At 32.1% G+C, this 27,271-nt stretch overlaps 1 protein-coding gene and 1 pseudogene across 1 annotated transcript in view; both read left to right on the top strand.

Moving 5' to 3' along the window:
* The window catches only part of LOC127698793 (fibroin heavy chain-like), a 108,085-nt gene that overhangs the window by 75,807 nt on the left and 5,007 nt on the right, over nucleotides 1–27,271 (top strand). The window lies entirely within an intron of this gene.
* On the top strand, nucleotides 245–25,025 carry LOC127737137 (uncharacterized; annotated as a pseudogene).

Genomic DNA, 27,271 nt, shown 5'->3' with positions numbered 1-27,271 from the left:
TGTATATCATATTTGTTTTTCGTTCATTATTTTGTATATAAATCAGGCCGTTAGTTTTCTTGTTTGAGTCATTTTAAATTTGTCATTTCGGAGCCTTTCATAGCTGACTATACGGTAAGGGTTTTGTTCATTGTTGAGGACCCTATGGTGACCATTAGTCACTATGTCATTTGGTCTGTGGTGGACAGTTGTCTCATTGGCAGTCATACCACATCTTCTTATTTTTATAGTTTTAGTCGTAATTATGGCTATTACAACCATAGTAAGAAGAAAGTTGTTATAAAAGTTCAATCCAATAGGTAAATAATATGACCACTATCTTAGCAGAAAAGATCATATAAAACAATTCAATTAAAATAAAATATGTAGCAGTTATATTTTTTAAGGTGAAAATCAAGTAAATCATCATGCCATTGTGCTATGAATGAATTTAATGCAAGTAAATGTGCTATAAAATTTGTTTTCACTTTGAATTGGGATTTGTCAAAATTTTGACTACACAAGTTTGTTTAAAAAAGATCTTTTATAACTGTGAATATTTTCGTTTTAATGATATGAAAACTGTAGGGGTAACCCCCCATGCACCGATAATTAGATGGGGGTATGATGTTTTTTTTCGATTTCAAGTGAAGTAGTCTCACCCAATGAATTGTTATATTTTCATACAGTGGAATAATTATTTGCATGAATTCAACAATTTTTGTTGATTGTATCTCTGAAAGTAAAAACGCTACATACATCGCCCAGAAACATTTCAACATGCTCTAGTTCTTAATGCTATTTTGTTTACCTTAAATACAGCCCAATTACATATACTTTGCGTTAAACGCTCCCAAACATTTTACTTATCATTTAATTTGTGTTTTCAAAATTTGTTCTCGAGCTTATCAGATAAAGGTTAACTCAGTGAGGAATCAACAGATCGATTACAAGAGAGGAGACTAATAGCGAATATTGTGAGACTGTTCAGTGTTCGATGGTTCTGTAGGAATTGTCTCTTGATATTTTGATATGCCTGTTTGTAAATAGTTCAAAATATATTTACTACTAACTGTGTAACAAAACAAAGATCACAAAGGTCTACGTTAAAAGCATATTTGATAATAAAAAAAAAACATTAAGTAATTAACATCATTATTTAATACATTTATTAGGTGAAAGGACTCCCCATCAAACATTTACTTCTGCAGTATATTACAAAGGCAAGTAATTTTGTTAATAAACAAATAAATAGGTGGATAAAATATCTTTGATCACTAGTCATTTTTCTAATATTAACTTTCAAAACTTTATTAGTATCATCATCATGTCAGTGAATTATTTTTTTTCAAAACTTTCGTTCTGTTTATTTAAAAAAGGAAAGGACATGAAACGACCGGAATGAACAAGTCTATATGTTTAAAATAGATGGTAAATTATTAACATAAATTTAACAAAATATGAGAGAAAAATATGTGCAAGATTTTTAGGATTTTATTTTTTATTAGGCACTAGAATATATTGGCCAGAAAGACATTTTTTGTTTGCTGCTCCAATTATTTTTTTCTTCAAAGAATCATTTATACCAATATATTGATTACTATGAAATAATTTAGAGAAAATATGTAGCTGTATTCATGAACTCGAAACAGCTGAAAATAATTTACTACTTTACATCAATAATTGTGAACAAAATTTCTTTCTATATAAACGTGTTATACCGAAAACAGAGCACACGATACGTATTGCTCGAATAACCTCAAGTAAGCTTGAAGTAAAAAGTTCAGAAAACAAAATATTCAAATCGTTTCTAAGATCAAAAACTAGAACGAACATCATCAGCCAATACTAATCAGGTCAATTTTACCCAAAAAGACTCGCACAAAATTTTGTGCATAAATGTTCCGTAACAAAGATATTGTTATATTACCATTTGTTCCATTTGTTTGTTTGTGTTGGTAAACATAGTACTCGTAGATTTGCTTTGACCAAATTTCAACTAAACATAGACCATGTTTTATCAGTCTAAAATATCAATAAGTAAGAACAAATTCATCTACTGAAAATTGATATACAAAGACCATTTTCCCATTAAAACAGCTTTATATATTTTATCATAAACAGGTTGATTATCAAAACTTACTAAGAAAAGTCATTTATCGAAGTTACAGAGGAAGATTAAAATTATAGCTCAGTCCTTATATTGTGAACCAGTCAAACTCCCTTATGCTATAATTATGAAACGAGTTTCTTGTAATTATAATGATATCGACATTATTGAACTTACTCATGCATATATATTTAACTAAGTCCTGCATGCACGTTTTTTTTAACATTTATTACGAATCTATAACGTACTATCCACAAATGATATTTTCATTCAGTGATTGTTGATCGTAAGCTTATTAACTTCCGAGTTTGTTGCTGAGTTTTTACCGGATCGTGACATTGATAAATAATCACAACATAGCACGTGAAGCACATGAAAAATGGTGAATTGATAGAGCAATGATAATTTTGTTTAATATATTTTTCATGCATTCCTATATATCTGTTAGTTGAACTTTTTCCTTAACAGTTGTCGTGATTTAACGTATTTTATTTGTTGTTTAAGAATCACTTATTACTATTTACCTTCCAGTGCACGTTTTTTTACATTCTTTCATCACGGTTTTTACCTCGCGCTTGCTCTTTGCGATGACTGAAGTTCAAACGAGGGCTCTAGTTATGAAAGTCACTGCATACGGAAAATATCGGCAAACTAGAGTACGGGAAGACAATAATTCAATAGCAGTACAGATATGAAGATTTTGACAATATAAAGGATTTTCTTTTACAAACAAGTTCACGTTCACTTGTTTTATATTAAAACTTAGCCATTCAAGTATTTAAAACATATTCATTTTTTTTCATTTAAAGTTTCATAAGACTTTAAGCTTTGATCACTTTCAATTACTATCTTCAAATTGCAATCTTATCAATTCAGAATGCTTATTATCTTATTATCGGATTTAATAGAATAGATGCGACATTATTATTATTAGATTAAAGGAAAAAACAATATTTAACACTTTTAAAATAATATTTCATACACATTTAATAACCCATTTTTTTGGAAATGGTTGTCAACAGAAATTTATTCTTATTTGAAGTTTTCTACTCATTTTCGATGAAATTTGTTTGTTGTGGAATGGTGGAAAATGTTCAAATAAGTTGGATTGTGGATTCATTACCATATAGAGTAACAGTTTCAAATCTTTGAGAAAATAAGCTTATTTTGCATAAGGGATTTATCAGAAAGAAAATCTACAAATGTCCTTCATTATATAGAAGTCACAAAAACAAAAACATATTGTGGCTTTTTTCGTTAAGGAAATGGATTTAGCAATTCCCGAAATTTTAAAACAGAAATTAAACAGAAAAGAAATCATGAATCGACATCTAACCTCCCCAACTGCCACCACCTAGTAATTTAGCGAATACCACATGTTGCTGTATATTTCCAAGCGTTAATCAAAAATGTTGAATTATAATTGAAATTAAAATTGTTTTCTAATTGTTAACAAAAACCAATAATCTATGTTTTTTAAGGTTACCAATATTTTCTGGATTTCACGTCATCATGAACGCTCAACCACAAACAGGAAACGAAAGCCAAGAATGTATCATACTGAAATACTTCAGGAACTATATGAATAAAAGGACCTGAAAAGAATGAAAAATTTTTTTTTTTCCTCTGAAACTTCTTGGTCAATTGAAACCAAACATGGCTACCATGCATCAACCCTAGGGTATTTAGTTTAATAAAATATGTCCGTAATAAAATATAAACAAAGGAGAGGAATTTGTATAAGTGACCTGTCACTTGTTTTCCAATCCATGCATTGTATTGATGTACGTATTTATTTATCTGGTTCTAAATAAAATATTGTTTACACTAAAATATGTCCGAAAATCCCGTCCGCCAACGAACATGTCCTCCATGGTTGAAAACGAAAACAGGAGTAAAATGGAAATAATCGATTGTTATCTGTAAAACGGTATCACTCCTTTTGGAGTTTATGTGATTCCCTTTTTTTTTTTGTTACCCTAATATGTCTCTTTTAAATCGATTTACACGATTTGTACCTCGGTAAACCACTGTTGCCTTACTCAAAAAAGAAGTTCTGAGAGAATGTTGAGATCTGCCAACCAACCGTTGTCAAACGAATGTTTATCATAAATGATGATTTTCACATTTGAAGTATTTTTGCGAATTATCTTGAAAACTTCAAAAAGAGCTACATGCAGGAAAACTGATCAGCAAAACAAGATCTACACACAGGTCAATATGATTTAATTCATTAAATAACCCATAATAGAAGTTATTGCACCTAAATCGCGATTTGCACCAATTCTAAGCAAGTTTTCTTATTATTTTTAAAGCTGTTATAATAGACAGAAACTATAAATGATCAGCAGTACAAGATTTAAAAAAACAAAATTATATACTTACAGTTTTCTCGGGAGATAAGCCCCAGATATGGACTTAAATGGTGTAGTTGTCTTATCGGTCATTTGAATAAACTTATTCTTAAAGGATGTTGTTTTGGCATCGTAGTATCTTTGAACATTGTTTTTTTTCGGTATTAATATTTATATTGTTTTTTGTTGAAATAAAAATATTATTCTTGACAATATTTGTTGAGCCTTTCTTTAAATCATTGGTGGATAATGTGCCTAGCGAGAAAAATATCCCTTTCTAGTGGTCACGTTGAAAAAGCTCAAGTCAATTAAATGTGGGCAATTTTTTGGTTTTACATCACTTGACATTAATTTTCAGCAGATTTTACAGTTTTCACCACTAAAACTAAAATCAAATTAGTCCCCGATACAAAAATCAATCTTCGTCATCAAAATTAAAAACAAAATAGTCAACGATACAAAAATCTGCCTTTTTTTTACTACAAATCCATACAGATTGCATCTCAGCTAATGCTTCTAAGACTTTGATTTTATTTTTGATGATTTTAAGACTTTTTTCTTATGCATGGATTCAGAAAGCTTCAGTTTTTGAGTCAACACACTTTCGACTATGGTTTCACAATTTGTATTCTGGAAAATCTTAGCCATAAGTTCTTGTAGCTGTACTTTTAGGTGTTTAATAATTAAACAAAATTATGTAAAGACAAAATAATTTTCATCGGTATTCTTATATGCATACTAACGAAACATTGGTCCTTTTCAAAACAAATTTGTTTTCATGTAACATATTTTGTGTTTAATTGCTGCATACAACACGACCAACAAGGTGATATTTTAAAGTAAAACAGTTTTCAAAGGAACATTTCTAATCATGAGCCATTATTAACATTATACTAAAATCAAGATGATTGATGATTAATTGTTTTACAGTAAACTCATCAAGAACTAACAGAGGAAACAACGGAAATATCTACTAGTTGTAATCTTTGTGATGTAGTTGTTACGAAAGAACCACCTCAAAAAGGAGAATTAAAATTGGAATCATAGCATTTTGATGGCAAAATGTCGCAGCAAAAAGGCAAAAAGAGGCCATTATATGCTGATGATGAAGGACATTCATAAGCGCACTGAAAAACACAGAAGTATTTAACAAATACAGCAGAATACTCATTAGGAAAGCATAATCTTTGTAGTGGAAACCACCAGTTATACCCAAAGATAGTGAAGAAACTTGAATGTATTATAAATAAATAAATATTGTATAAATTCTTGTTTTATCAAATCATTATGTTCTCATTTTCGAAACGGATAGACATTATGTTTAGTAGTAACTTTTCTTCTCCTCCCGGTTCTTCTGGTTCTCCAAAGGTGCCAAAAGCTTTTGACTTCGTAAACTATATTTGGTATGCAGGAGAATTACCATAAAACGATGTGTCGTGTACCATTGAATAAAACCTCTGTCCTTTGACCCTAAAGTCATTCATTGATTTTTGTACGAAATATTAGTGTACCTTCAAATCATATATTCTGTTTTTGTCTTAAATCTCTAGTAAGCTCCATCATATAAGAAATTGTTATATATTTTATAAATCGTTCAGATCCCTTTCCGTTAAAAAATGAAAACACGTTATAAATTTCATGCGTCCGAAGCGCTTTTCTGGCTTTACCTTCACCCGGAAAGCTCAAAGCCGAATATTTGAAAGCCATGAATGTATAAGAACCGAAACAGTTGAAGAGCTTAATGACAAAAAAAAAGGTTTTCAAAAAATAGCCAAATCCATCTAAGGTCAACTTTGCCCGAGGGACTTGAAACTTTAGATTATTATAATGTTTAATTTTATTAACGGACAATTTTGGAAAAGTTTGTTAAAAATCATGACAGTACCGAAGTACTGACTACTGAGCTAACTGATAGTCCATCAGCAGAGGCATCGATCCATCTCTGTAAAAATGAAAACAACACGTAATGAATTACATGCGTGCGAGGCGTTTTTTTTTTTTTTTTTTCTATTGGATTTAACCACATGTATGACAAAAATACAAATAGCAAAAAATGCTCCGGACAGATCCGCGGTTCCTGCTCCACTGATGACATCCACCGTATCACCTCTGTCAAATGCGTTGATAATAAAAGAAAAATAATAATGGTATGATTACCCATGAGACAACTCTCCAATAGAGAACAAATTACATAGAACTTAACAACTATCGGTAACCTTAAGCCTTTCTTTAAGTTTAAGGTTACGTTCTCTTTTCAATCCATCAAACATCACCAAATCCATGTACATATCATTGAGATCTCACAAAACATGTTTAACCCCGCCGCTTTTTTTGCGCCTGTCCCAAGCCAGGAGCCTCTGGCCTTTGTTAGTCTTGTATGTTTTTTTTTTTAATTTTAGTTCATTTATATGTTTTGAAGTTTAGTATGACGTCCATTTTCACTGAACTAGTACACATTTTTATTTAGGGGCCAGCTGAAGCCCGCCTCCGGGTGTGGGATTTTTTCGAAGACCCATTGGTGGCCTTCTGCTGTTCACTGCTCTTTGGTCGGGTTGTTGTCTCTTTGACATATTCCCCATTTCAATTCTCAATTTTAAATGTAAATTCCCCAACCCTTACTCTTGACCAAATGTGAACGTTTTAAAAGAAACACTAGTGAACAAAAGCTTGTTAAGAGCATGATTGGTAAAAATTAAAAATTAAATACGTACAACGCAAAACAAACATGTCATAGTTAGATAAACCCTTTATAAAACAAAAGTACAGGCAAACCCAGGTGCTTCGGAAGGGTCAACATTTCTTGTCTTACTGTTCATTTTTGCAACTTAAAGTTTCTCTCTATCTATTATTGTTTTCAAGAAAGAAGGCAAACATGAAAAAAATGAACCATTTTAATCAACCGGATCATGATCCTTCTTTATCTATGAAAGTACGCATCATCGAGAAAATTTATCACCACACTAATAGCACTAAAGAACTCCTTTCTGAAAAGATAGAGAAAATCTCTGAATAAGTGAACTAAGTACTGCAATGCCATATGGTTGCAATGATAACATCAAAGGAGTAGGACATTTGTCAAGTCAAGCCTGCAGTGGTGTAAATGTAATGAGCTTATTTAATACTATTTTAAGAAACCAGCGTAGTCATGGGCACAAACTTTACCATCGGCCCAATGTAAAATGTCTTCCAAATCTTGATCGTCCTCTGGGAGCTTTGATGACCTTCTTTCATATCTTCATCATCCGCTAGGGTTACAAAATAATTATGGATTCTATTGATGAATACGCCAGAGATGATCTAAACGATAAGAAGTTGAACTGGACACTTTGTCAGAATGGGTCAAAATAATCAGGTCTCTGATAAAACGTCGAATTCATAAGTCGAAAAACTGTGTGAATGATCGACCAACGTCCGTTTTCAGAGACAAAGAAGCTGTGAAATGTCTATTATCTATTCACGATAAATATGATGTTGCTCCTGTGGACAAAGCTTCAAATAATCTTGTCTTTGTATGTAAGTCGTACTACTACGAGTATCTTGTAAAAGAATTAGGAATAAATTAGCACTCAGGTAATTCAACTAAAAAACATCTCATTTGACAAGGATGAGATTTTGGCGAATCATAAGTCCTTCATGGCTTCAATGAACATTACATTGAACAGCAAATCTGAGGACTTACCTTGTTTGTATTGGATACCTAAGCTTCACAAAATTCCGTACAAACAACGGTACATTACCGGCTCATCTGCATGTTCTACAAAGGAATTGTCCCTTGTCAACAAAAATTCTGTCCGCAGTGAAAGAGGGTCTTCAGTAATACTGTGAAACTGTTTATTCGCGTAGTGGTATTAGCCATATGTGGATTCTTAAAAATTCAGCAGAACTTGTGGTTATTTTTAATTCTCGATCTTTCTCTCAAATTAATTCTAGCAAAACTTTTGATTTTTCAACCCTGTATACCACCATTCCCCATATAAAATATGAAATCATCTCAAAGAAATAATCCACAATGCTTTTCTATATAAAAATGGTAGCATACGCTATAAATTGATTACTTTGGGATACCATACGGCATATTTTGTTAATAGTGAACAAAAAGGTAAAACATGCTACACAGAGGAACAAGTGATCAGTATGTTGGTGTGTCTTATTGAAAACATATTTGTTGAATTTTGAGGAAGACTTTTTCAACAAGTTGTCAGCATTCCTATGGGAACGAAATGTGTGCCTCTCCTTGCTGATCTCGTCTTATTTTCATATGAGTCGTAGTTCCTTCAGACACTTGTCAAAAACAAGAAGATCAAAGAAGCCAGATCATTCAATGTTATAGTCAGATATATTGATGATGTTCTTACCATTAACAATCCAAACTTTCTGATTGGGTTCCATTGATATATCTTTCAGAACTAGAAATTAAAGAAACAACAGACACGGTTTCCTCCGTCTCATTTTTAGATTTATACCCTGAATTAAACATTAACGGCCATCTCAGTACCAGAATCTATGACAAACGAGACGATTTTAATTTTGAAATAATCAATTTCAACCACCGTAGTAGCAATACACCAAATTCCCCTGCATATGGTGTATAAATTTCCCGACTCATTCGGAATTCAAGAGCTTGCAGCTTCTTCTTAGAATTTATAAAAAGTCACCCGTGTCTGAGCAGAAAGTTGGTGAACCAGGGTTGTGTCAAAGACCGTCTCGTCCTTTTTCTAAAAAAAGTTCACGGGGAGATACCAAGACCTTGTTGATAGATATTCCGTATCAACTACAATGGTCTTGAAGTATAGATTCTAGGTTCTGACGTTGTTTTTTTCTTAATAACGTGTGATAGTGTTCTATTATTTGTCTTCGTAAATTATTAACCTTTACTGTTTAGTCCATTTTTGGTAATATCCTTTTGGCGTGGATCGGTACCTATACATCCCGCCATCGTGTTATTGTGCTATGGTCACTTTTTGTATTCTTGTCTTTCATTTTTGCTTATGTGCTTTGTCTATATGCTATTGTTTTTCGTTGTTGACATATGTGTTTGCTTTTATAGTGATTAAGATTATAAAACAATGTTGACTACTGTACCCATATTTTTGACATTTCTACCTATTATGCCTGTTTGTTTTCTTTACAGATTGTTGTCAAAATAATGGAATTGTATGCGACTGCCATATAATTGAGAACTTTAGCCATCTATAAAACCAGTTTTAATCTACCATTTTCTACATAAGAAAATGCCTGTACCAAGTCAGAAATATGACACCTTCATTGTTCCTAACTCTAAGTGTACTACCTTCATTGTTCCTAACTCTAAGTGTACTACCTTAAATGTCCCTAAGTCTAAGTGTACTGCCTTAAATGTAAGTCTTGTAAGTTTTTAGCGATTTAAACTCATATGACATATTACAATTTGCAATGAGGGGCTTCCTTCATATAAATTCGCTACGTCACATGCTTTCTTTTGATTATATTCACAATTGTGAATTTTCAATAAAATGGATTTAATTCAATATTTTTATTGAATTTTAACGATGCATCGATGCCGACACGTATTTCATTATTATTCTCATGCTGTATGCATGTTCGCGACATTAATAGATTACTTCTGATATAGCCAATAGAAAATTACTTTAATTGAAACGTACTTAAAATAATTTGTCCTAAAAATGTACAGTTCACAATGTTTTCATTTTCTTTAAAAGTTGTTCATCTTTAAATAGTTAGCATAACAGGGAGAACCGGTTAATGAGGCAATCGCTCATTTCCTATAGAGGGAAATTGCAGAACTACACTTTTGCCAACACTTTTGAGCTTAGTTTTATTTAAGTGAATTAAAAAAATCCTGAATAGTATATGTCAGTAATATGAGTTTATGATAAAAATGGATCTGAAGAGAACAGCAAAAACCATCTAGCGTCAATTTTTCCTGAGATATGAACCTTAGTGTTTTAATGTTTTTTAAACATTTATCAACGGAAAATGTGTGTTACAAATTACACCCATGAAGAAGCTATGACTACTACACTGATGCTACTTACCAGTCTTTATCGACCCTGTGCTAGAACATAAGAATAACACTTGATAAATACGGTGCGTCTGGGGTGCTTTTCTAGATTCACATCCACCAGGAACGCTCAAAACAAATGATGCTTTAAAGATTTGAATCATAATATCTAATGAGTTATAACAATTATTTAATTATAATAGTTTAAATCAGTTTAATAAAATGTCATGATTGAAACTTTTTAAACCGTTTTAAACTGACTGTAAACAAATAAAATATCTCTGTCACATATTCATTGGAAACTACTTACGTATACCCCACATTCTTTCATACAGCATTTTAAATCTTATTGCTTTAAGTCTGAAATTTCACAATGATTGAGGTCTTCGGATAGCGCGTTTGATTAAAAGGCAGATTGGTAAAAATGTATAATATACACTACTTTTTTGCCCTTGAATTAAAAAAATACCAAGTAAACTTCAATTAATGTTATTAAAGGAACATGTATCGTGCGTAAGGACATCGGTATCATACATTTTTAAAACTTTCTCTGGGTAAGTTCAGTTGCTGGTACACGATCACAGGATGAAGTGTTACTATCTGCCCAGTGGCCAACATTTTGATACCTTTTTGATTTAAAAGATTTTTTTAACCAATTAGAATTGGTTATAATGGAAGGAATCTCATAATGGTCACTATTGTTATCAATATGCAGTTATCTTTTTATAGCGCATATGTTACTACCAGTTCAATTTCAGCTTGAATTCTGGACAAAAGCTTTATGTGTTTTCTTTTCTAGAAATCGATCATAGAATGAAATAACGTAAAGCAGAAGTCAATATAGTAAGTTTGGTTCTGTTAAAGGTAGAAAACCACCAATACGGGCCCTGAAAGTAGAACATCTTTCAAACAAAATAATTCCTACACATATCTGTAAGATTGTCAATAAACAAAATGTTTGGGTAATTTTGGCATCGAATGAAAGCGTAATGACATGGGATCACTGTTTAATCCATGTTGAAAGTTTCTTTTGAATAATAAAAATATATATGAAAGTATAAAAGAAGGGCATAATTGTCCTGTTGCTCTGATCAGAGATACATGTTATAGTACTACCAAACTGCCACGAACCAGTGTGCTATAATTTGAAATTAAAAGTATGTTGATTTTTTCAAAATAAGTCAGGATAAGGTATGGTTTTGACATGAAATGACTGTCACTTTATTTGAAGTTAAGACAAAATATCTATCAATGATTGAAAAAGCAGAATTTAACATAGAAAACAATGTGGCTATGAATAAGTGGTTTTATTTCTATCGTATGTTTTATTATTTAAGGAAAATGCAGCAAACTTTTTCTAAAATATCATTAGGATAAATTTATATATACACCGGCACTAAATTGTACATTGTTCTTAAATTGATTTATAGTGATTATTATAATTATCATACATGAATATGTATAAAACAATAACTTAGGCAATAAACAGTATGACCAAACAGTGGGATTGAGATAAAACCATTGTTTGATTTGAAGTTTAAGAATTTTTAGTTTAAAACTCATTAGAAGTAACGGAAAATTTAACAATGTGTTCCTAGTAAGTTTCGTGTAAAAATCAAGAATTTTATTATTCCCGGGTAATTAGTCGCCGTCAAACAGATCTGCATGTTTAAAATAAGTAAAATCAGAAGGTCCTATGGGTATAGATAATTTGTATCGCCCAATTGATAAGAGGTGTAAACAACACATAACACGTTGGACATATATTCACAAAGTGATTTTTCTTTTGTTTTCGTTCACTGGATATCCCACAGTATTGACAAATTCAAATAAACAAAAGCGGTCATGACAAAAATATTTTAACAGTTGCTTTATAGCGTTACACAACGCTCCTTGTTAATGCTAAAAAAATTCAAAATTAAAAACAAAAATGATTTACGTGACCGAATACGAGTTCGCCAAATTTTTTAATGATTTACTCAAATAACAAACATAAAATCAATTTATAGTCATTAATATCTATATTAGTAATCACTTTGTATATTTTGTCGTAATTTTTTTCAACAGATACATTTACAAAGTAAACGCGATTGAATTTCCCTTGTCTATCATCTATTTGTTCCGTATTTTATGTAAAGATGGTAAACTGATGTCAATTAAAAAAAAGTTATAAAATATCTAAACGTGTTGGAGTGTCACAAATTCGTGGGAAATACTTGATAAATTGCATGCTTATATTGTTGAGTACTGAAAAGAAATCTAAAAAACAATGCAACAAGACATCTATGCCTAGAGGTATGAAAAAACTCTTTGAGTTTCAATTAATTCTAATACTGTTAAGTAAATGTTTGGAAAAATCCTTGACTTTCATGTTAGCCAGCCATAAATCTATGAAAGTGCACCCCGAAACACAAAAAAACCAATGAGACAATCGAAGGCTCAAAATAAATTGTCTTCTGCTATAGATTAGTGTATACCATTAAAGTCCAAATAAATAGGCCCGAGTCTAGTGAATAAACGTATGATACCTCTTGGGTTCTGAGTAACTTTAAAAAAAACTACAGAAGATCTGCCATAAAATATAAATCTCTATAAATACTGTCATGTATAGCACGTACTCAATAGTAAACCTCTATAAAGACTGTCATGTATAGCACGTACTCAATAAATAATAAACCTCTATAAAGACAGTCATGTATAGAACGTACTCAATAAATAATAAATCTCTATAAAGACTGTCATGTATAGCACGTACTCAATAGTAAACCTCTATAAAGACTGTCATGTATAGCACGTTCTCAATAATAAACCTCTATAAATAAAATTGAGAATGGAAATGGGGAATGTGTCAAAGAGATAACAACCCGACCATAGGGCAGACAACAGCCGAGGGCCACCAATGGGTCTTCAATGCAGCGAGAAACTCCCACACCCGGAGGCGTCCTTCAGCTGGCCCCTAAACAAATATGTATACTAGTTCAGTGATAATAGACGTCATACTAAACTCCAAATTATACACAGGAAACTAAAATTAAAAATGATACAAGACTAACAAAGGCCAGAGGCACCTGACTTGGGACAGGCGCAAAAATGCGGCGGAGTTAAACATGTTTTTTGAGATCTCAACCCGCCCCCTATACCTCTAGCCAATATAGAAAAACAAACGCACAACAGTACGCACAGTAAAACTCAGTATAAGAGAAGTCCGAGTCCAATGTCAGAATAGGAAACAAAAGTAAAATAAACAAAATGACAATAATACATATATAACAACAAACTACTAGCAGTTACTGACATGCCAGCTCCAGACCTCAATCAAACTGATCGAAAGATTATGTCTTCATCATATGAATATCAGGCACAATCCCTCCTGTTAGTGGTTTAGTATTATACCGTCATAAAATATATGAGAAGAACATAACCCGTGTCATGCCAACAACTGGTTTTAGAATAAATGTATTTAATTCCGATGCAAAGACCCTATAAGTGAATCAATATTAAAGCCAAAATATGCAATCTTTAATGACCTGACAACAGTATCGTAACTATATCCCTTCTGAATAAGTCTGTTTAAAGGTTATGTTAGCTTTTGAGGTGAATACTGACATTTTTGTGCTTTGTAAAGAATATTACCATAAAAGATTGGATGTGAAATACCCGAACGTATAAGATGTTTGCATGTTGAGTTAGAGTTATATTCACGAATGATGTCCTTATACCGATGCTAAAATTTAGTAAATGTTTTGACTAGTTTATGATATCGAAAACCCTGGTGTAATAATTTTTCAGTAATACATAAATTTCTCTCGCTAAAATCTAAAACGTTGTTACATACACGAGCGAATCGTACAAGTTGAGATATATAAACACCATAAGATGGTGACAAGGGAACGTCACCATCTAAAAATGGATAATTAACGATAGGAAATGAAAAATCATCTCTTTTATCATAAATTTTTGTATTAAGCTTCCCGTTAATGATATAGATATCAAGATCGAGGAAAGGACAGTGGTCATTGTTAGTATTAGCTTTATTTAAAGTAAGTTCAACAAGATAAGTTTCTTTAGTATACATACTGAAGTCGTCATTATTGAGAGCCAATATATCATCCAAATATCTAAAAGTATTGTCAAATTTTTGTATCAGATGTTGTTTCGATGGGTCCTTGCTGATTTTAGTAATAAATTGTAACTCATAACAATACAAAAACAGGTCCGCAATAAGTGGTGCACAGTTAGTCCCCATTGGAATTCCGATAACTTGACGATATACGGAATCTCCAAAGCGAACAAAAATGTTATCAAGTAAAAATTCAAGTGCAGATATAGTATCAAAGCATGTCCAATTGACATAGTTCTTTTGTTTGTTGCTACTAAAAAATGACCTAATAGAGTTTGAACATATGTATTCGCATTCCGACTTTTTAAATGCCCATTAAATTAGGTGTGTGAATTTTTTTCTTAATAAGAATATGAGGCAAAGTGGTATATAGGGTAAAAAAATCAAAACTTTGAACAGATTAAAAATCATCAATATATGCATGCAATTTATCAAGTACTTCCAACGAGTTTTGGACACTCCAAAAGTAATTAATTCCACTATTTTCAAAGGCCTTATTTGAACAATTTATTATCAGGTTTTTGATTGTACCAAGTGTACTAGTAAGTAGAATAGACAATTTAGTAGTGGAACAATGACTTGAAGACGAAATAAATCTATATTTGTTAGGTGATTTGTGTAGCTTCGGAAGCCAGTACATAGTTGGGACTCTCATTGTATTTGGTTCTGCTTGTAAAGAAGTAGCTAATAGTTTATGTTTGTAACAGATATCGTTTTTTGAAAATGAAGTCAGCTGGAATGTTGGTGAATTCGTGATTTCCTTTTGCAGAACCTCAATGTAAAATTTACGTCAAACTATAATGATATTATTAGCAGCTTTATCAGCCGGGACAAAAACAAATTCCTTGGCTAGTTCTTTTAGTTTATGAAGACTGTCATGTATAGCACGTACTCAATAATAAACCTCTATAAAGACTGTCATGTATAGCACGTACTCAATAAATAATAAACATCTATAAAGACTGTCATGTATAGCACGTAGTCAATAGTAAACCTCTATAAAGACTGTCATGTATAGCACGTACTCAATAGTAACATGCAGTCATTGGTTTTCATTTATCTCTATGATACAAACACCATTCTTCAATGATGATAACACACTTTTGATTTGTTTGAACAGATTCCTGTTGATCTCTGTTATTCTTTTCTCATAATAAAACTCGCGTGCTTAAACACGACAAGCATAAACAAATATCATTTTAAAGTAATATAAAAAAAACAACATAAGTAAACTCAATACAATTATCAAATCACAGACTTTCCCTTTTTTCAACAATCAAACCATTTTCCTTTTTCCAAACGAAATAATTTCAAGACATTTACAATTATGCTCTGTTAAGTTATCTTTTGTAACTATTATTTCGTGTATTTTGTAGCCTTGTTCCTGCGTGTTTCTCTGTCTACATAAAATCAGATGTGGTTGGATAGTAATGAAGCACTTATCAACAAGATATCAAACGAAGCTGATGTGAGCAACTATATGTCACCGTACGGCCTTTGGAAATGGGCAAAATCCATACCGTGAAAACAGCTATAAAACGAAAAATGTAAAACAATTCAAACGAAAAAATAAAAGGACTAAATAATGTACAAATCAATAAACGAAAAACACATTTGATGTCATCGGCCAAGCGACAACCCTTTAATTACAGGTTTCTGATTTCGGACAGACACATATAGAATGTGTCGGAGTTAATCTTGTAAACAAGCGCTCAAACTTCCATCTAACCGGAGACAGTGGTGAAACAACACAACAAAAGTTCAACGTAGATTACAACGTTTAAAATATCTCAGACTAAAATCAATCAAAACACATCTAATAGATTAAATGTAAACACTTCATAACCAGTCTGAGAAAAATATGACTTTATATGCCTTGCCACAATATATGTATCGATGAAAATAATATTCAGAAATCTTATTACATTCATAGATTGATATATCGTTACTACAGATACAGGCAAAGCGAACACCTTAAGTTTAGGCCAAAAGAACATCATCCACCAATGTAGGAAAATTAACCATAGGGGACCAAAAGTCATTCCTTTGACGTAACTTTTTGTACAAAGTTTCCCTTTTGACATTAAAATGTCAAAATCTTGGAAAGGACAGATAATGCTGTTCATATTCAAGTTGATAAGAGTAAGTTCTTTTGTATAAATTTAGGAAGTATATAAAAAAAAATCTTGATTATTTTACGCAAAAGAATCAGCTAGGTAACGGTAAGTGCTGGTGAATTTATCAATCAAATGGAATGAAGACGAATCTTTACGGAATTTGGCCATAAACTGTGATTTTCAACGATACAGTTTGTTTTAAATCGTTTGTTTATTTTTAAATTTGTTACTGCTGTCACTATAAAAACCAAAAAATTGACCCTTGATAAAGTTTGTATCCCGACATAACTATGATAACAATATTTGTTGTTGAGTTGCACCGAAAAATATAACCTTGTGTTGTTTATATATCATCCATAGTTGTGTGTATTCTTTTAATATGCAAAATGGTCGTTTGTTGCTATTGAAGTGTTAAGCTGTGGACTTTGTCTTCAATCCATTGCGCCATAAGAACATAACTATTCAAGTTGTGTTGCGGCATAGGAGGATTTTTTATCAATAAATGTTGGGCTTATAAATTTCTGTGGGTTTTTTGGGGGGAGAGGGATAAGGTGATTAGCTTCATATCACGTTTCAATTAATTTTTCAATGTAAATGATTGATGATTACATCTAAATGAAAACAAACAACACAAGTAAACTAAGTACCATTCGTCGAGTCTTGTTATTTTTTTCAACGATGGGCAAACGTCCATCTCGTCACTCCTTAACTCTTACTAATGGTGCGATTGATCTTGTATTGTTGGCAGGTATTAAACAAAATATAATTTAAGACATTAATGTCCCACTATTTTTCATTAATGTCTTCTCTTATCCACCTATCCAAGATGTCGCCGAAAATAACAAGCTGCTGATTAGTCATGTCAACAATTTATGTAAACTTCATAAATCATTTAATCTATACATGTTTAACTCACCAAACTGATACAAAAAGGAAAACATGCTTTAGAAATAGCCCATTGTTCTCTTTTGTTTTCTTTCTTTGTACACATTTAACGTGGGCCTTTAATTTGTTATACAACCTATTAACGTTACTCATTTTCATTTTTTCAAATCTGTTTGATCGAAGTTGTTTACATAGTACATTTCATTCATGTATTTTATAGTCCGCAAAACAGGTTTCCTTCTGTGTTTATTAATTGAAGTGTGAGCATTGCTTATTTTTCCGATTCTTCTAATGAGCCTTATACTATATAAGTAAATTTTAATATTTCTTTATTTACTGATTTTCAACAATGTTTTGGTTGAAACATCATTGTTTAATATTACTTCTTATTGCATTGGGTAAGTTCTTCTCTTGTTGATTACAATTATTTTTGAGCACTTTTTTCACATAAGAAATTAGTTGGATGGTGTTGCTCCATGATAGGTTTTCTATGTAGTGTTTTATGGACTGTTGTTTGTTTGGATTTTTTTTGTTTTATTTTTTTCTCTCCTATGGTATTAATATGAATTTCTTCCAAATCTTTTGTGTAGAGCGTATTTCTGTTATTCCTGAAACACCTGCGTGCATTACTATCGATATCATACGTTATTATTATGAAATGCAAATCTACAACTAATATTAACACGCAAGTAATGTTGCCTAAATGTATACCTTGATGTTGAATACAATTTGGATGGATTGATTGATTGATTGATTGATTGATTGGTTGATTGTTGAATACAATTTGGATAGATTGATTGATTGATTGATTGATTAATTGTTGTTTAACGCAACTTACAAAACTATTGTGCTATTTCGTGGCTGTCAGTTTTTATAGGTGGAGGAAGCCGGAGAGAACCACCGACCTTCGGTAGGAAAATTGACAATCCTAGTTAATTAATATTAAAGTCGAGTGAACCTGCCCCGTGCGTGATTCGAACTCACAACCTCAGTGTTGACTGGCTAGTGGTACAGTAGTTCGACTACTTAGACCACTCATCCACCGAGGTCCCTTACAATTTGGAAAGAATACTGTTAAGTACATGTATACTTGTTTTGTGTAATATCCAATATCCGGATATGAAATAATTTTTACTTGTGAGAAAGTACGTTGGTATACTTTAGATAAAGTTTAGGTTTGGAATGTCCTTCATTTTCAGTTTATATAAACATTTCAAAAAATAGCCAAAATATATATCAAATTGCATTTTTGACCAAGCTAAACATTATTAGAATTGACATTCAGAAATAGGACATGACATTGATAAATATTTAAAGCATACTTAATTATGTGATAATTTTTAGTCCTTTTTATTTTTATATCAGTCTCTAATGTTTGTTTTAAGTTTTCGATTTTAAATTATTCGTTTCTGGTTATCAATTCTTTTACACAATATCTAATTCCAATGCAGATCGCTTTATTGGTAGAGAAAACATACTTACATGTCATTAGTGGATTGTAAATTATTGGGTTTTTTTTTCAACTATCGTCAAGTCCTCTTTAGGTAAATGAGTGAAAAAATACTTTAAATCAGAACATTTCAGGAGGTGTTCATGATAGTTTTTTATACAATCATAATAAATAAACAATGATTTACTATCGTAATAAATAAACAATGATTAACTATTATAATAAATAAACAATGAAACACCTTTTGAAGCATTTTAGATACATTTTTGGTGGGAGGATAGTTTTCTTGGTGACTGGGTTTTTCGGTAATGACATTCCATCAGCAAAGACATTGATGATATAATATATACATATGATACTGATTTTGTTGCGTTATATGATATAAATCTGAAACTTCATGCGTGGAAACATAATCACCATAATAGCTATACGCAAAGACTGGCATGACAATACGGATATTGCTTTATTGGAATTGATCGTTAACAAAATTTAAAAATACTTTTTTGATTAAGGAATAAATACTAATATAAATCTGTTCTTCTTTCTTTTGGTATTAACTTCAAAGAAACCGAAGAAAATCTACCGTCTTTATACTGGATACCAAAACTTCACAAAACTCCGTATAAAGAACGATACATAGCTGGATCATCAAGATGTTCGACTAAACATCTTTCTAAAGTGCTGATTACTATTCTTTCTACAGTAAAAGATGGCCTTCAAAAATATTGTGATGAGATATATTCAATCAGCGGTGTCAATCATATGTGGATTCTTAAACATTCAAAAGATCTACTGCTAAATCTTAGATCACAATCTCCGCAATTTTGCAGCAACATTAAGATTTTTGATTTTTCTACGTTTTACACTACTATTCCCCGTGCTCAATTGAAAGATCGACTTCACCATCTCATCAAACAGAACTTTTTCTATAAAAATGGGAATCGTAGTTATAAATTTCTTGTTTTGGGTTATAATAATTCTTATTTTGTGAAGAACCACACTGATTTTATCAGAAAATACACTGAAGATGATATTATCAAAATGCTGGACTTTTTGATTGACAATATATTTGTTGAGTTTGGATGATTGATATTTCAAAAGACAGTCCCTATTCCAATGGGTACTAATTGTGCACCCCTACTGGCCGATTTGTTTTTGTACTCGTATGAAGCAGAACTTATTCGAAATCTTCTAAAAGACAAAAAGAAAAAGCACCTTGCGAAATTCTTAATTTTACTTTCAGATATATTGATAATGTCCTATCACTGAATAACTCATATTTCAGTCAGTACTTATATATCATATATCCCACTCAACTTGAAATTAAGGATACAACTTATACTAGACTGACTGCTTCATACCTTGATCTTTTCCTCAACATTGACACAGATGGACGACTTTACACTAAAATTATGACAAAAGGGACGATTTCAACTTCCCAATTATCAATTTCTCATTTCTCAGCAGTAACATACCCACTGTCCCATCGTCAGTTGATACGTTAGGCCCGTGCATCTTCACACTATACGGACATTGTTATGAATCACAGTTTATGACCAAACTCAGTAAAGACCCGTCTAAATTGCATTTAATTGATAAATTCACAACACTTACCGTTATCTTGATAATATTTTTTCGATAAATAATCAAGAATTTTCTTAATATACTGCCGAAATTTACCCAAAGGAACTTGCTTAAAATAAATCAAATATAAACGGTATCAACTGTCCTTTCCTAGATTTAGATATTTCAGTCTTACACGGGAAACTCTACACTAAAATTTATGACAAAAGGGACGATTTGTCGATCCCTTTTGTTAATTTTCCTTTTATGGATGGTGATGTTCCTTTGGCATCATCTTACGGTGTTTATATATCACAACTCGTTCGCTATGCCCGTGTCTGTTGTGACGTTTTTAATTTTAATGAACCTAATCTATGTATTAATGGTAAATTATTAAGTCAGGGGTTTCGTTACCACAAATTACTTAAAACCTTTACTAAATTCTTCCATAGATATAAAGATTTGGATTTGAAGTTTGGTTGTACCTGTAGAAAACTTATTTCAAACGGGATAGCACATCCTCATTTTTACGGAGATGTTGTTTTCCAAGCTCGGAAATTTAGAAACGATCCGAGTTAACTTAACGATCCTTTAAATAAACTTTTAGAAAAGGTTACCAATTCAACACTGTAATTAGATCTTTGAATATTGTTTTATTGGTGCTAATATTGATTTTGTTATCATTAAATTAAAATCAAACTAAATATTATTGTTATATACATATGCACATTCATGGCTCTACACTCTGTCGATACCTGTATCTTGGCATTGCACAATGTCATGTTTTTCTCTGACTGTTTATGACGTCTTTGCACTAAATCCATTGGATGTTGGATGTGTACTAATTGATAATTTAGTCTTAAATGCATGATTTTTTGTATTAGTTGTTATTGGCTTTGAATTATCTGTCAGTAACTGCGAGTACTCTCAGACCTGTCCTAAGTGTCTTTTTGTTGTTGGGATGTACAAGTACCCGTCCACGTCCACTTTGTGTTTTTGTTAGATGTATTTCTATTTGTATCTATCTGATGAGTTAAGACTTTTTCAACTGATTTTTATAGATTGTCCTTATGTTGTGCTGTTACACCCATGTCCCAGGTTAGGGGGGGATGGCACCTTCAAACTAGTTTAACCCCGCCACATTCTGTATGTGCCTGTACCAAGTCAGGAACCTGTAATTAATTGGTTGTCGTTTGTTGCTGTGTTACATATTTGTTTTTTTGTTCATTATTTTGTACATAAATTAGGCCGTTAGTTTTCTCGTTTCAATTGTTTTACATTTGTCATTTCGGGGCTTTTTTAGCTGACTATGTGGTATGGGCTTTGCTCATTGTTGAAGGCCGTGCGGTGACCTATAGTTGTTAATTTCTGTGTCATTTTGTCTATTGTGGAAAGTTGTCTCATTGGCAATCATATCACATCTTCTTTTTATAAAATGAGGGGAAAAGACACTTTATCTTCATTTAAACATAAAAATATAAGTGGCCGACGCATGTCTTAAAACACATCGTTTACCAGTTTTCTTGCAGAAGGTCGGTGTCTCTCAGCACTCATTCCAGCTTTTTACACCAATATCAACTGACCATCATGATGAAAGTGGCGTTATACACCCAAAAACAAACACACACGCCTATCAATCATTGCCATCCTGTAAGAAAGACAGATATTTTAACATAAGTCAAACAAAACTGATTCCAATTGTAAAGGTCGATAATTGAAAATAAGAATAAGGAATATATACCTTTCTTTAGCAAAAGGACAGCGATATGATGACGATAACGACGGTTACGATCATGGCGGTTACGGAAATGGTAAAACAAAAATCATAGTAAATAAAGGACATGGATATGATAACAATTACGGCGGTTATGGAAATGGTAAAGCAACGAATATTATAGTAAATAAAGGACATGGATATGGTTACGATAAGGACGGTTATAGAAATGGTAAAACAAATATTATAGTAAATAAAGGACATGGATATGGTGACGATCACGATGGTTACGATCATGGCGGTTACGGAAATGGTAAAACAAAAATCATAGTAAATAATGGACATGGATACGTTTACGATAACGGCCGTTATGGAAATGGTAAAACAAAAATCATAGTAAATAAAGGACATGTATATGATAACAATTACGGCGGTTATGGAAATGGTAAAGCAACGAATATTATAGTAAATAAAGGACATGGATATGGTTACGATAACGACGGTTATAGAAATTGTAAAACAAATATTATAGTAAATAAAGGACATGGATATAGTGACGATCACGACGGTTACGATCATGGCAGTTACGGAAATGGTAAAACAAAAATCATAGTAAATCAAGGACATGGATACGGTTACGATAACGGCCGTTATGGAAATGGTAAAACAAAAATCATAGTAAATAAAGGACATGGATATGATAACAATTACGGCGGTTATGGAAATGGTAAAACAACAAAAATTATAGTAAATAAAAAACATGGATATGGTTACGATTATGACGGTTATAGAAATGGTAAAAAATATATATTGGTAAATAAACGACATGGATATGAAAACAATTATGACGGTAATGGAAATGGTAAAACACAAATCAAAGTAAATAAGAGACATGGATATGGTTACGATAACGGGGGTTATGGTACTGGTAAAACAAAATGCATAGTAAATAAAGGACATGGATATGGTTACGATAACGGTGGTCATGAAAATCGTAAAACAAAAATCATAGTGAATAAAGGACATGGATATGGTAACGGTTACGACGGTTACGGAAATGGTAAAACAACGAAATTTTCTTAAATAAAGGACATGGATATAATTACGATTACGGCAGTTATGGAAATGGTAAATAAAAAATCATAGTAAACAAAGGACATGGATACGGGTACAATTACGGCGGTTATGGAAATGGTAACACAAAAATCATAGTAAATAAAGGACATAGATATGCTTACGATGACGGCGGTTATGGAAATGGTAAAACAAAAATCATAGTAAATAAAAGGCATGGATATGGTTACGATTACGGAGATTCTGGAAATGGTAAAACAAAAATAATAGTAAGTAAAGGACATAGATATGGTGACGATTACGGCGGTTATGGAAATGGTAAAATAAAAATCATAGTAAATAAAGGACATGGATATGGTAACAATTACAATGGTTATGGAAAAGGTAAAATAACGCAAATGATACTAAATAGAGGACATGGATATGGTTACGATTATGGCGGTTACGGAAATGGTAAAAGAACGCAAATTATAGTAAAGAAGGGACATGGATATGGTCGCGGTTACGACGGTTATGGAAATCGTAAAACAAAAATCATAGTAAATAAGGGACATGGATATGGTAACGGTTACGACGGTTATGGAGATGGTAAAATAAAAATCATAGTAAATAAGGGACATGGATATGGTTACGGTTACGACGGTTATGGAAATAAAGGACATGGATATGGTTACGGTTACGATGGTTATGGAAATGGTAAAACAAAAATTATAGTAAATAAAGGACATGGATATGGTTACGGTTACGGCGGTTATGGAAATGGTAAAACAAAAATTATAGTAAATAAAGGACATGGATATGGTTACGGTTACGGCGGTTATGGAAATGGTAAAACAAAAATCATAGTAAATAAAGGACATGGATATGGTTACAGTTACGACGGTTATAGAAATGGTAAAACAAAAATCATAGTAAATAAAGGACATGGATATGGTTACGATTACGGTGGTTATGGAAATAGAGGACATGGATATGGTTACGGTTACGGTGGTTATGGAAATAGAGGACATGGATATGGTTACGGTTACGGCGGTTATGGAAATAGAGGACATGGATATGGTAACAATTACGATGGCTATGGAAATGATAAAACAAAATTCATAGTAAAGAAGGGAAATGGATATGGTAACGGTTACGACGATTATGGAAATAAAGGACATGGATATGGTTACAATTATTACGGTTATGGAAACGATTAAACAACGAAAATTATAGTAAATAAAGGACATGGATATGGTTACGATTATAGCGGTTACGGAAATGGTAAAAGAACGCAAATTATAGTAAATAAAGGACATGGACATGGCCACGGTTACGACGGTTATGGAAATGGTAAAACAAAAATCATAAAACATAAAGGACACGGATATGGTAACGATTATGAAGGTTATGGAAATGGTAAAACAACAAAAACTATAGTAAATAAAGGACATGGATATGGTTACAATCACGACGGTTATGGAAATGGTAAAACAAAAATAATAGTAAATAAAGGACAAGAATATGGTAACGGTTACGGCGGTAATGAAAATGGTAAAACAAAAATCATAGTAAATAAAGGACATGGATGTGGTAACGATTACGGCGGTCATGGAACTGGTAAAACAAAAATCACAGTAAATAAGGGACATGGATATGGTTACGATTACGGCAGTTAAATAAAAATAAAAGATACGGCGACACTTTATAAAATTAAGGTAAGAACAAAGGTTACGACTTCTCAGGTAAAGTTAACGTAAACAGGATTTGGACGGTTCTGTTGGGACTTTTTTTCTTCAATGCTTCTAATAATGTATTTTTTCAAATACATTAGAATCATTTTCAGTAAATTTCCTTCTGATATAGACATCTTTCTTACGTAGTAAGATATTCCAATAAAATTTTCTAGATTCCAATTTTTTCTTTAAAAGTAGAAATTTCCCATTTCTGCATTAAGGGTATATCCAACTGTTTATTTCTGACGGTGAGAATTTTTTCCCTTTAAGATATTTCGTTCTTCAGGTATAAAACCACTAATTCATAGCCCATTGCTTTCTATGTTAAATTCTGCAATTTCAAGCATAAATGGCTACTTTGTCTTAAGTTCAAATAAAGTGGCAGTTATTTCGTGTCAAAACTGTACCGTATGCTGACTTGTGCTGTCTACCAGAAACTTTGACCTGAACTTGACCTTGATGTAGTAGTACCATTTCTTTAACAATTACAAATATGGATCATATATACAACACAATGTTGTTCCCAACTTACAGCATTAAAGCAGTCTCCTCTTCAATGGCTTCAAGGCAAGATTTTTTCGCTGTATCTACAAGGGGTTTATTCACTTCACTCTCTTGTGTCTTGAGGGCATTAGCAGAAATACCCGGAACTCCAATTGTTGCAAACAACTTATTGAGTTGTCGATGTCCTGAACCACAATGGGTCATTCCTACAATAAAAAAATTACATTAATAATTTATATAATTTTTTTTCAATTCCAATATCTGTAAAACTTAAACTCGAACTCACTATTGGTAATGTACGGATAATGAACAGTTACTACAAGATATTTTTTGTTAAATTATATTGGTTTCCTCATACATAAGTAAACACCAAAATCGTCGGAAGAAGGATGGGTTCGCTTTGTACCGGCTTGGTTAAAGTGCAAACTTCTATGTCAGATATTTCCCACTTATGTCAGTGTATATATGACAATGTTTTCCGATTTCAAATTTTTTTTATTACGGTGTCATCTTTTGTATTACTTTGTATATCAGTAAAAGGTCGTATTCATTCAAAGAGCTACTGTATATTAGCACTTCAACGCAAAGCTAGATGCTAGATGCATTATAAATGTTAGTTTACGCCGTATTTTATCTTTCTCAAGAAACCCAAAATTTTTTATCTTTCTCAAGTAAAACCAAACTGTGAGTTTTCTATCCTGATTGAAAAAAATCTCGGAAAAGTTTGGTAAAGAATTAATTGCAATTTGTGTTGCATTCTAATGTAAACATTGCAATAATAAATCATTACGCATTTGTTCTCGTTGTTCTATACTGTATTGAAGATAATTTTAATAAAACGGAAACGTAAGTGAGTATGGTCTATAATGATCGAGATGACTGCAGTTCTTTTATGATGCGAAGGATGTAAATATTAAGTAATGAATAAATATGGGATTACGCTAAAATAATTTAAAGATGTGATATTTGTATTATCATACCTAGTGCCATTTTGGTATTTATGTCAAATGCGCCAGGTCCTCGTTGTCCTGTAAAATGTCTTTTGCTGGTTGGTATTGAATTCAAATATCCACATTGTTCACAACGAATGTTCAAAATACTAGCAAATCCAAAATCTTTGTTCGTTCATTGTATTGTGCAATAGCAAGTATGAGTCACAACCAACACATGCTTTTAAAGCTTCGGCCAGTAAAGAAAGTTCAACTAAGCGCCGACCATCTTTCCATGTAATATCTTTGTCCTCTTGGTCTATCTGAATAACAGGTTTATCAGCGATGTTCTTACTAACTTTTAAGATTAGAGTTCTATTTCTGTTAACATTCTCCATTAGTTTTTTGGCCTATTCCCGCCGTGCCCTTTCCTTTGAGGAAAGAAACCACCCTTTCCCGACGGCCAAAGCAATTTAAATGGTGATTCCGTTATGACGTCGTTGAAACAACGTTAAATTACGGGAAACAATAGACGACGTTTACGTTTGTTATTACCTCCCCTTTAACTGTTGGATATGCTCTTAAATAGATTAGCGAAGCTCCAAGTTTTAGATGGGCATACTGATGCTTAATATCATATAAATATAAATTTTCTCTGAGTTACTTTTGTGGGGGGGGGGGGGGAGGAGGGGTCGCCTTTTGTATTTTGACCAAGACATTGTCTGTACTCCTACTTGTATTTTTTATAGTCCATTT

This window comes from Mytilus californianus, unplaced genomic scaffold (assembly GCF_021869535.1).
Source record: "Mytilus californianus isolate M0D057914Y unplaced genomic scaffold, xbMytCali1.0.p SCAF_4, whole genome shotgun sequence".
Taxonomy (NCBI): domain Eukaryota; kingdom Metazoa; phylum Mollusca; class Bivalvia; order Mytilida; family Mytilidae; genus Mytilus; species Mytilus californianus.
The sequence above is the reverse complement of the archived record's forward strand: the minus strand, read 5'-3'. Positions and strand labels throughout refer to the sequence as shown.